The 10,011-nt window shown below is 40.5% G+C and overlaps 5 non-coding genes across 5 annotated transcripts; all 5 read right to left on the reverse strand.

The window, feature by feature from the left end:
* Positions 1-705: 705 nt before the first annotated feature.
* Positions 706-794, reverse strand: LOC126612739 (small nucleolar RNA snoR109). The gene has a single exon (XR_007619300.1). It is a non-coding gene; the product is annotated as a small nucleolar RNA snoR109 (small nucleolar RNA).
* A 173-nt stretch (positions 795-967) lies between these two features.
* LOC126612741 (small nucleolar RNA snoR80) lies at positions 968-1,091 on the reverse strand. The gene has a single exon (XR_007619302.1). It is a non-coding gene; the product is annotated as a small nucleolar RNA snoR80 (small nucleolar RNA).
* An 89-nt stretch (positions 1,092-1,180) lies between these two features.
* On the reverse strand, positions 1,181-1,295 carry LOC126612736 (small nucleolar RNA Z152/R70/R12). The gene has a single exon (XR_007619297.1). It is a non-coding gene; the product is annotated as a small nucleolar RNA Z152/R70/R12 (small nucleolar RNA).
* Positions 1,296-1,374: 79 nt separating this feature from the next.
* LOC126612735 (small nucleolar RNA R11/Z151) lies at positions 1,375-1,462 on the reverse strand. The gene has a single exon (XR_007619296.1). It is a non-coding gene; the product is annotated as a small nucleolar RNA R11/Z151 (small nucleolar RNA).
* Positions 1,463-1,633: 171 nt separating this feature from the next.
* Positions 1,634-1,732, reverse strand: LOC126612732 (small nucleolar RNA Z157/R69/R10). The gene has a single exon (XR_007619292.1). It is a non-coding gene; the product is annotated as a small nucleolar RNA Z157/R69/R10 (small nucleolar RNA).
* Between the last annotated feature and the right edge of the window lie 8,279 nt (positions 1,733-10,011).

Raw genomic sequence — 10,011 nt, forward strand, 5'->3', positions numbered from 1 at the left:
ATTTGCATTAAAATGTTGGTAGTTGATGGGAAAACTCTAAATAAAATTGAAATTAAATGATAATAATTTGAATAAATAAATTACTATCTTAGTTGGAGGATTTAATATCACAATCTATTGGTCAAAATGAGTTTGTTTTCTATAAGAAAGAGTCTTAAGATTTTAGCTAGAACGAATGTAGAAAGGTTGCGTGATAATAAGGTTTGAATATTAAGAGTGGATTTATTGATAAATTATAATTTTACTATTAAGTTTATCTTATTTGATGTTAATTATGTAATAGGATAAAAAAAAAATCATGTATAAAGTTTAAGTTAGGTATATATGAGTTCAAATAAAATTTATCGATTCTTCATTGTTGAGCAATAATCAAGATTATTACCAAAACGTGCTAAAAGTTAGTTTTTTCTCATTTGTTCCCTTAATTTTTCTCAACCGGGTTTGCCTTCCTCCCCAGGATCTGTATGAGTTTTTGCAGTTGCCTGCCTGCCTACAACGGGAAACCCCTTTGTTCCAAAGGGCCTTGATCAAAATTCTAAAGCGCATTGATTAAAATTCTAAAAAAAATTCAAATTTTGAGCGTTTGTATCGAATCAACTCTTTTGTAAATACAAGTTCAGGTGACTACCAAGGCTCCTGACCTAAAGCCGCAAGTTTAATCACCGGTAAGGGGGGGTCTAAGTTTTGTGAAAGAAAAATAGGAGGAAATGTGAGAAGCTCGGTAAGCAGATCTGTCGACAGAAAACGACGACCGGCCAGTAAACCTCTCAGTTGTTTCAATTTAGCTACAGCCGTTTTGGCCAAAATCAAGATGAGGATACCGAGTTTTGTCTCCAATCCTTCTCTTGGTACAAGTAGCTCAATGTCACTGTTTAGTATTGTCCAAGGTCACACCATTTTAGAATGCAAAAGCACTTTATCCATCGGCAAAAGCACTTTTAGAAATCGGTATGGATTTGAAGAGTATTAATGTATGAGGAGTTTCCCGGATCCAATGGCATTGCCAAGCCACTGATCAGAATAGCCACAATAATCAATTTGGCGTCCGAGCCATTACATCAGGAGGAACCAAATAATCCTCTAGAATTGGTAATGGACGCAAATTTCAAATCTTTATTTCAATTTCATCCAGAAATTAATAAAAATACTTAAAATAATTTCAAAAATATTGTGGGGAGTGGAAGCTCAGTGGAAGGAGAAGTCGTTTTGTTAGATGAGCTCACGGCAAGAACCCCTAGAAGAGGCCTTGTCCACTGCCCCAAACACGTCCAAGTGTTTCATCTCATCATCGCAACCGCAACCCAACATTCAAAATTAAAAAGAAAAACAAAAATTAATCTAGCAAAAATAAATACACAAAAATATATGAGATTTGAGCCTCAGTGTGTGTAACAATCAGATCATTGACCCTAAAGCCTCACTGAAATCCGCTAAGATAATTGTATGTTATCATCATAAGCCCCAATTGCACCACAAAACCCTAACTTTGCAGAAAAATATATCAACAAATTTAAGAAATTTCGATGAAAAATTTATGGGTTATTGCTAAAAACCAAAAAGATGAGATGGGTAATCTTTGAAAAGCATTTATTATTCAAACCAGAAGATTGGAAGATGTTGGAGCAGATGAAGAAGGTGTGCTCAGACAGCCAAGGGTTTGTAATCAAGCTTTTGGGAGAAGAACCCAGATCATAAACTCTAGTCCACAAAATTGCCTCATCACCGCACTCTTCTGAATCAATACAAAACAAAGGAGAGCAGCATAAATTTGGATTTGAATTTGATTGGAAACCCTAGATTTTGGATCTGAGAAAATTTCAGCAGGTATTGATGGGGGAGGCGGGGGGTAAGAGGGGGATGAGAAGGTTAAAGAAGTTGGGTTGTATATATAGGCAACGTTTAGGGTGGGGAAGTTGAGAGTGTTGGAGGGTTTCGGCATTTTGGGTTTTGAGGGCTACACAGAAATGGGCCAAATGAAATAGTTGGAGCCCGTTGTAAGTTAACGTGCCCTTTTCTTTGGTGGAATAATGCTTAGTATAATATTAGTTTTCTTTCACTAGTGGGGATTGAGAATTTAAACTTGAGGCTTCTTTAAAATTTCAATATCAAGAAGGGAAATATTATTAGATTAATTAGCTAGTTGGTTCTTGACAACATTCTTGATTTGTATGTTTTAGCAACCAAATCATGATTGATATGCATTTTCAATCTATATACACAATGGTAGCATGGATGACGAAGGAAAAAAGGGGTGAATTACGTTTGTTTGATTTAGGAGTCTCACGGTGGCATGGTTCTCCACTCTTGTTTTCTTCCTCCTACGCCCTTGCTCCTAAGACTCTCATACGTTGTCCAAATGCCTACATTCGACTGAGGGGTTTGACTTTGCTTCTGTGACTGCTACTCATTTCGAGACTGAGTCATCACCTATTCAATTCAAGGTGTGTGTTGATGCACAAAACCGGAGAAATCTTGGAACAACATAAATCTAACCGTGAATCTGCAAGAAAGTAAAAAGCACAAGATGTCTCGTGGTTCACCCCAATGTTTGGGCTACGTCCATACTGATGTTGATCATATTTCTCTGTAACTGTATGTATGGATTACAAGTGTGAGGGGGAGTCCCCCAGAGAAAGAGAGAGTTTGAGAGAGTTTCTCTGTTTGTGAGCCTTGTGGCTTTGTATGTGAGGATGAGACCCTTTGATTATGAGGGTGAGGAGGCCCTTTTATAGATTAAGAGCTCCTTACATTTTACATGAATCATGGGCTCAATATCTAGAAGCCTAAGTAATGAGGCCCAATATAATATGGTACCAACAATAATCCCCCAAGTCTTCAGTCAAGAGAGTCTTTTGGCTAGAGACTTGAAATTCAGTCCATGTGTGGGCCGAAGTAACTAGATGTCGTCTAGAACTGATACTCGATATAGGACGGTGCTCAATGTGAAATGATGCTCAACTAGAAGCAGCACATGTTGCGAGGATGCTTGGCTTGTGGCTTATGTTTCCTTGGTTGGCTCGGCTTGTGACGTTGAAGGTGAGGGAGTCCCTTTTATAGAATAAGGGCTCACTCTTCAATACATAAATGATGGGCTAGAGTTAATGTTCGCGGTGAGGCGGTTGCTCAGCAGGTGGCGATGCTCTCTAATGATGGTGAGCTAGTCCCTTTTATAGAATAAGGGCTCACTCCTCAATACATAAATGATGGGCTAGAGTTGATGCTCGCGACGAGGCGGTTGCTCAGCAAGCGGCGATGCTCTCTAATGATGATGAGGGAGTCCCTTTTATAGAATAAGAGCTCGCTCCTCAACACATAAGTGATGGGTTATGAGTGATGCTCACAGCGAGGCGGTTGCTCAGCTGGCGGCAATGCTCTCTAATGAAGGTGATGGAGTCCCTTTTATAAAATAAGAGTTCGCTCCTCAATACATGAATAATGGGTGCTTTCTAATAAAAGTGAGAGAGAGTACCTTTTATAGAATAAGGGTTTGCTCCTCAATACATAAATGATGGGCTAAGTCCCCCAAATATTTTTCATGAGGCCCAGTTGCGGAAGCCTAATATATGGTACATAGTGTAGTCCCCCAAGTCTTCAGTCAATAGAGTCTGTTGGCTAGAGACTTCAAATTCAATCCATGTATGGGCCGAAGTGGCGGTTGTACGGATGCGGTCTTTGTATACCATGCACTGAAGCTTTATAGGTGAAGCTTTGAAAGTGAAGTCTTATAGGTGAGGTTTTGAAAGTGAAGCTTTGAAGCTGGAGCTTTTGTAAATGAAGCTTTGAAGTCGGAGCTTTGTAAATGAAGCTTTCGAAGCTGGAGCTCTTGTAAATTGAGCTTATGAAGCTGGAGCTCTGTAAATAAAGCTTTCGAAGCTGGAGCTCTGTAAATGAAGTTTTCGAAGCTAATTGATGTGAATGATGCTCATGAATGTTTATGTTGATTGATATGAGTGATGTTCATGGATGTTGACATGAGTGATGCTCATGAATGTTGACATGAGTAATGCTCATGTATAATTTTGAAGTACTAGACATACTTTTGATCACCTAGTTGGTGATAATAGCAGCAGATTGCCGAATAATTTTGGAGTACTGGACGTACTTTGGATCACCTGCTTGGTGATAATAACAGCAGGCTGTCGAATAATTTTTTAGTACTGGATGTACTTTTGATCACCTTGTTGGTGATAATAGAGGGTGAACCTTAAGTGGAGGGATGAAGGTTGGAGTTTGAAGCCATAGGACCTTGCTCTTTTGGGCATATGGGCTTTCGCCCTCCACATAACAGTCCATCCCACTATTTTGGGCTTGCCGACATTTTTTTTTTTGGCGGATGGCAGACAAAAGGAATAATAATAGACTTATTATTGAGAAAGCTTATCTTCTTCTTCGTTGCTTTTCCTTTTCCGCTTGTTGGTTGTAAAGGTCAGTATACTCCAGCTGTAAAAGGGCAATATTCATTTCTCTAAAGTGACAGCTGCTTGGACAACCTTTCTGACACCACCCATTTGCTTTTCTTAATCTCCCCACTCCAATAGAACTCACCCCTCTCTGACCCTGCTCCATTTTCTGAGCACATATAATAAGCTGTGACTCTTCCTCGTGAGTGTTTTTTCAGTGGGATACTTTTGCATGTTATCTCGTGGGTTTTCTTTTTTCAGTGGGATAGTGGATGACCGCTGTTCGGGTCCGCAATCATGGTTTCCATGCTCGTCGACAGTGGTAGGGGTCGGATCGACTGAGATTCTGAGCTCCTCGTCCTCGGATTTCTTTTTCCAGTGGAAGTACCTCCTGGAGAAAGAGAGTGATGAGTCGTGGAAGTACCTCATGACTGAAGTTTAATCTTTCTGTGTCATCGCCTTTGGTCGAGAGGCAGCTTGTGAAGGAGAAGGGGCACGAGTCTTCACGAAGTTTCTTGAGATCCCTCTCCAATCTCATTTTCCTGCTTTCTTAAGATCCCTCTCCAATCTCCTCACTATGGCAGTTTTCAAACCCTTTTCGACGGCTTGGGCACCGTGGCCACCGACACCGGCGCCGATAATGAGCAAGTCGTAGTCGAACGACTTGGGAAGGCTGCCATTGCCGGAGAACGAGGAGGCAGAGATTGTGGAATAGAGGGAAAATGAGGCTTCGAAAGATTTAAAGCTTTTAGATTATCAAACATTTTTTGGTTGCTGGTTGTTGCTGGTCAGGGAGAGGACAGTGAGGAACAAGAGAAAGTGGGATGACAGTTAAAAAACCCCAGAACCTAAATTGGATCTTCCGAATTTAGAGTCCGAAAACCACAGCGAGTTGGCGACTTTACGGTTCAACTCAGATTTTTGACTTGTGGAATTGGGGACGGCGACGAACGGATCTGGGACTTGGAGAGAGTGATTTGGTGTTCTCCGGGAGAAGCTCTATGTTAACAGACGGGAAGATATGCACATTGTGTAGAGACGGGAAGATATGCAAGCCAGCAATCTCTCACCTCCAAACTGCTCTTCAATATGAGGGTCTAGAGTGCAACCTTGCTGACCTTTCTCAAGTTTCCTGGCAATATGATTACTCTTCTTTGCTTCCTCTGTAGTTCATTCTCCTTCCTCTAGGGTATCCTTTTTTTTTTCTGGGATATTTACGATTTGCTTGGATTCGAAGGCGACGAGGAAGGTGTCGTGTCCGAAGGAGGAGAGGGGGTGGGTCGACTCCGTAGGGACACGTCAGTTAAGGGGAATCTACGAGGAGGATGACGGAAGCAGCCTGGAAGATAGGTATCATGGTAAATTCGACCCTCCTGCGGACTTCATGTGCTTCCTGCCATCACTTTCTCTCTCATCTTCTGTAGTTGTCTTTTGGGGGATGAGTGAGAGAGAAAGATCATGTCGTCTTGGGTTGTCCAGATTCATGGTGGAGTGTGGTAAGGTCTCACGGTGGTGAGATGAAAAAATGAAAGAGAACCGACATAACTTTTCGTGTCGTTTCCCACAGAAGGCGCCAAATGTTGATGCACAAAACTGAAGGAGTCTTGGAACAACATAAATCCGACCGTGAATCTACAAGAAAGTAAAGAACACAAGATGTATCGTGGTTCACCCCAATGTTTGGGCCACGTCCACACTGATGTTGATCGTATTTCTCTATAACTGTATATATGGATTACAACTGTGAGGGGGAGTCCCCCAAAGAAAGAAAGAGTTTGAGAGAGTTTTTTCATTTGTAAGCCTTGTGGCTTTGTATGTGAGGATGAGACCCTTTGCTTGTGAGGGTGAGGATGCCATTTTATAGACTAATGGCTCCTCCCATTTTACATGAATCATGGGCTCAATGTCTGGAAGCTCAAGTAACGAGGCCCAATATAATATGGTACCAACAGTGTGCATAACCAATATTTTGGTTTTGATGCAAGCTTTGCCTGACCTCTTCCTTTGGTTTTGGATTCATGTCCTTCATTTGGACGACATTGAAATAGTGTTATAGTTGGTCCCCGAGTGGTGGATATAATTATAAGAAGTGGTTGCTTCTCTCAATTGATTGGCGGTAATTTTGAATTCTGCAGTTGATGTCATGATGTTGTATGTTTAGGGTTTAAATCTGTAAGGTTGATTGACAGCTGATAGGTTGTTTTGGGTTTAGAATCGATTGGTGATAATTATGAGAAGTATTTGCTTCAAGTAACATTATTCATAAATCATTTGTACAAAATTCGTTATTAAAGAATAATCTATAAATAAACAACAACAACAATAAAGTCTTTTCTCACTAAGTGAGGTCGGCTATATGAATCTTAAAACGTCATTGGGCTTGGTTATGTATCACGTCTTCCGTTAGATCCATGTACTCTAAGTCTTTTATTAGAGTCTCTTTCCAAAGTCTTCCTAGGTAGTGTTCTAAAAATTGGCTTAGACGGCCACCTAGGCGCGGGCGGAGACCAACTGCCCTGATTAACTCGTAGTTGGTTGCAAAATCGGAGAAAGTATTAGACAGACGTTGGGTGGGATTAGGCGGAGTTATGTAGGTCTGTGCGGGGCTGGGCGAAGTCTAGTCGGCCGTATCTAAAGACGTTGAAACTAGGAAAAATTTCGAATCTGGAAAAGTTATGTTGCAGAGTCGGAAGGAAAAAGATGACTGGTGGGGACAATCATTTTTTTTTCAATTTAAATGGACTAATTAGGTCTTTATGGTCCCACCATCCCTGTTTGGTTCCACGTTTCTTGATCTCACTATTTTATGTTCTTTTATTTCTTCTTCTTTTTTTTGGGGGTCAAGATTCTTTTGTTTCTTTTCTCATCCAAATCAATCATCATTTTTTATTTTTTACATATTTTTGTATTGTCTTATTATTCCTTTTCTTTTTTTAAGACCATTTATATTAAAAACCCTAACATTACATATACATTATTTTTTTTTTAAAATATTATTTATATAATAAATTCAAATTTTATATTAAATTAACTTAAATCCGCCTAGACCGTCTAGGCCAAGCCTATGCGCTAGGCCCCTCCTCACCGCCCGACTAACGCCTAGTGTCTTTTAGAACCTTGTTCCTAGGTTTTCATCTACCCCTTCACCCCTGAACCTCTGTCCTGTAATGACATATTCTAAGGCCATCTCTAACTGAATGAGGGTCAGATGACTTGTTTTAGCCATATAGCCCTCCAAGAAATTAATATTTTAATAAACAGTGTCATACCATATTTCTTAGGCCATCTCTAACTGAAGGGTCCAGAGGGTCAAACGATCGAAAATTGCCCAAAAACCATCTCCAATCGAGTGCTAGGCCACAAGGCGCGTGGGCTTCACAGAATCTAAAAGGGTCAAAGGGCCAACCGGCTGGCCCAAATTTTTTATTAATGCTGTCAGATATAACCGACAAGAATAAAAGCATAGCGTTGGTTATAACCGGCACAAATATTAGGCAAAATTTTGAATACAACGGCTAGCTGACTACAGCTAGCCATTGTCTTAAAAAAAAAATCAATTTAAACCTGTTTTTCTTCCTATAAATACCTAAGCCATTCCTACACCAATTCTCACATAATTTTCACCATTCCATACTATCTCACTTCATTCTATTTCAATTCTTCACAATATATTTTCTTACCTCTTCCAATAATATTTTCTTACCTCTTCCAATAATATTTCCTTCATTTTTTTCAATTCTTCACTCGTGTCAATCAGCTTCAAAAGCTTCATTTACAGAGCTCTAACTTCAAAGCTTCACTTGCAAAGCTTCACCTACAAAGCTTCAGTGCAGGGTATACAAATACCGCCTCCGAACAACCGCCATTTCGGCCTATACATGGATTCAATTTGAAGTCTCCAGCCAACATACTCTATTGACCGAAGACTTGGGGGACTACATTACGTACCAGATATTGGGCCTCAACTGGGCCTCATGAAAAATACTTGGGGGACTTAGCCCATTATTTATGTATTAAGGAGCGAGTCCTTATTCTATAAAAAGGACTCTCTCATTTTCATTAGAGAGCACCCATTATTCATGTACTGAGGAGCGAGCCCTTATTTTACAAAAGGGACTCCCTCAACTTCATTAGAGAGCAACACCGCCAGCTGAGCAACCGCCTCGCCACGAGCATCACTCTTAGCCCATCACTTATGTATTGAGGAGCGAGCTCTTATTCTATAAAATGGACTCCCTCACATTCATTAGAGAGCAAAGCCGCCAGCTGAGCAACCGCCTCGCCGCGAGCATCACCCCTAACTCATCATTTATGTATTGAGGAGCGAGCCTTTATTCTATAAAAGGGACTCCCTCACCATCATTAGAGAGCATCAACTCTAGCCCGTCATCCATGTATTGAGGAGCGAGCCCTTATTCTATAAAAGGGACTCCCTCACCTTCAAACGCCACAAGCCGAGCCAACCAAGGCAACATAAGTCACAAGCCCAGCAGCCTTACAGCATGTGCTACTTCGAGTTGAGCATCATTTCAGATTGAGCACCGCCTCATATCAAACATCAGTTCAAGACAACATCTAGTTACTTCGACCCACACATGGACTGAATTTCAAGTCTCCAGCCAAAAGACTTTTTTGATTGAAGACTTGGGGACTACTGTTTTTACCATATTTAGGGCCTCGTATTTAGATCTCGTACAAATACTCGGGGGACTTAAATGTAATTATGTGATAAAGGAAGTGGCAAATATGTAATAAGTGAGGAGTCCTTATTCTATAAAAGAACCATTCACCCTCACAATTAGAGGAGGCCAATTCCTTAGGCCATGGAATGACTCTCTCACCCTCAGAAGCTCTCTCCATCTCTCTCCCTCACAAACAAATAAATACATAATCAGTGTGGACATAGCCCAAACCTTGGGGGTGAACCACGATACATCTTGTGTTGTTTACATTTCATGCAGATTCACGGTCGGATTTACGTTGTTCCAAGACCTCTGGTTTTGTGCATCAACAGACCCGAAAAGCAGACGAAGCTCTTTACAAGGCTTATAGATGGGTCTCGGAAGATAGTGTGAGGGGGATTTCTCAAACGAGTGAAGGTGTTTGGACCGTGTGTCTAAAAAATACTTAGAGTTCTACGAATGCACCATTCCATCGAATACCCGAAACTACGAGAGTTGTTCTTCAAGCTGGAAGAAAAATCTTCATCCAAGTTTGAATAAATGGCATCAAGCATTGTTAGCATTCGCAAGTAGACATGAAAGCGGCGCCAATTATTACAACGAAGTTAGTGTTTTCACAGTTTATTTTAAATGTTTAATTATATTACATTTAATTTCATATATTAATTTCCTTTAATTTTTGTAATTATATTTTCTAGGTACGCCAAGCGGAGGACTTGTATATGGAAAGCAGCTCAAAACCCTTTCAGTTTCACAGTTGTTGGGAAATTTGTAAATGGTGGGTGTTATTTGGAGATCCACCTCAACATAGAGTAGGTCCTACATCGGTGTTCGGAACTGTATCCCCATCTGTAGATATGGATGAAGATGGATCTCCTACTATTTAACAAACAAGGGTAGAAAATCCATTTCCAAACAAAGGTTCCTTA

The sequence above is a fragment of the Malus sylvestris genome, chromosome 17, assembly GCF_916048215.2.
Source record: "Malus sylvestris chromosome 17, drMalSylv7.2, whole genome shotgun sequence".
In the NCBI taxonomy this organism is placed as follows: Eukaryota; Viridiplantae; Streptophyta; class Magnoliopsida; order Rosales; family Rosaceae; genus Malus; species Malus sylvestris.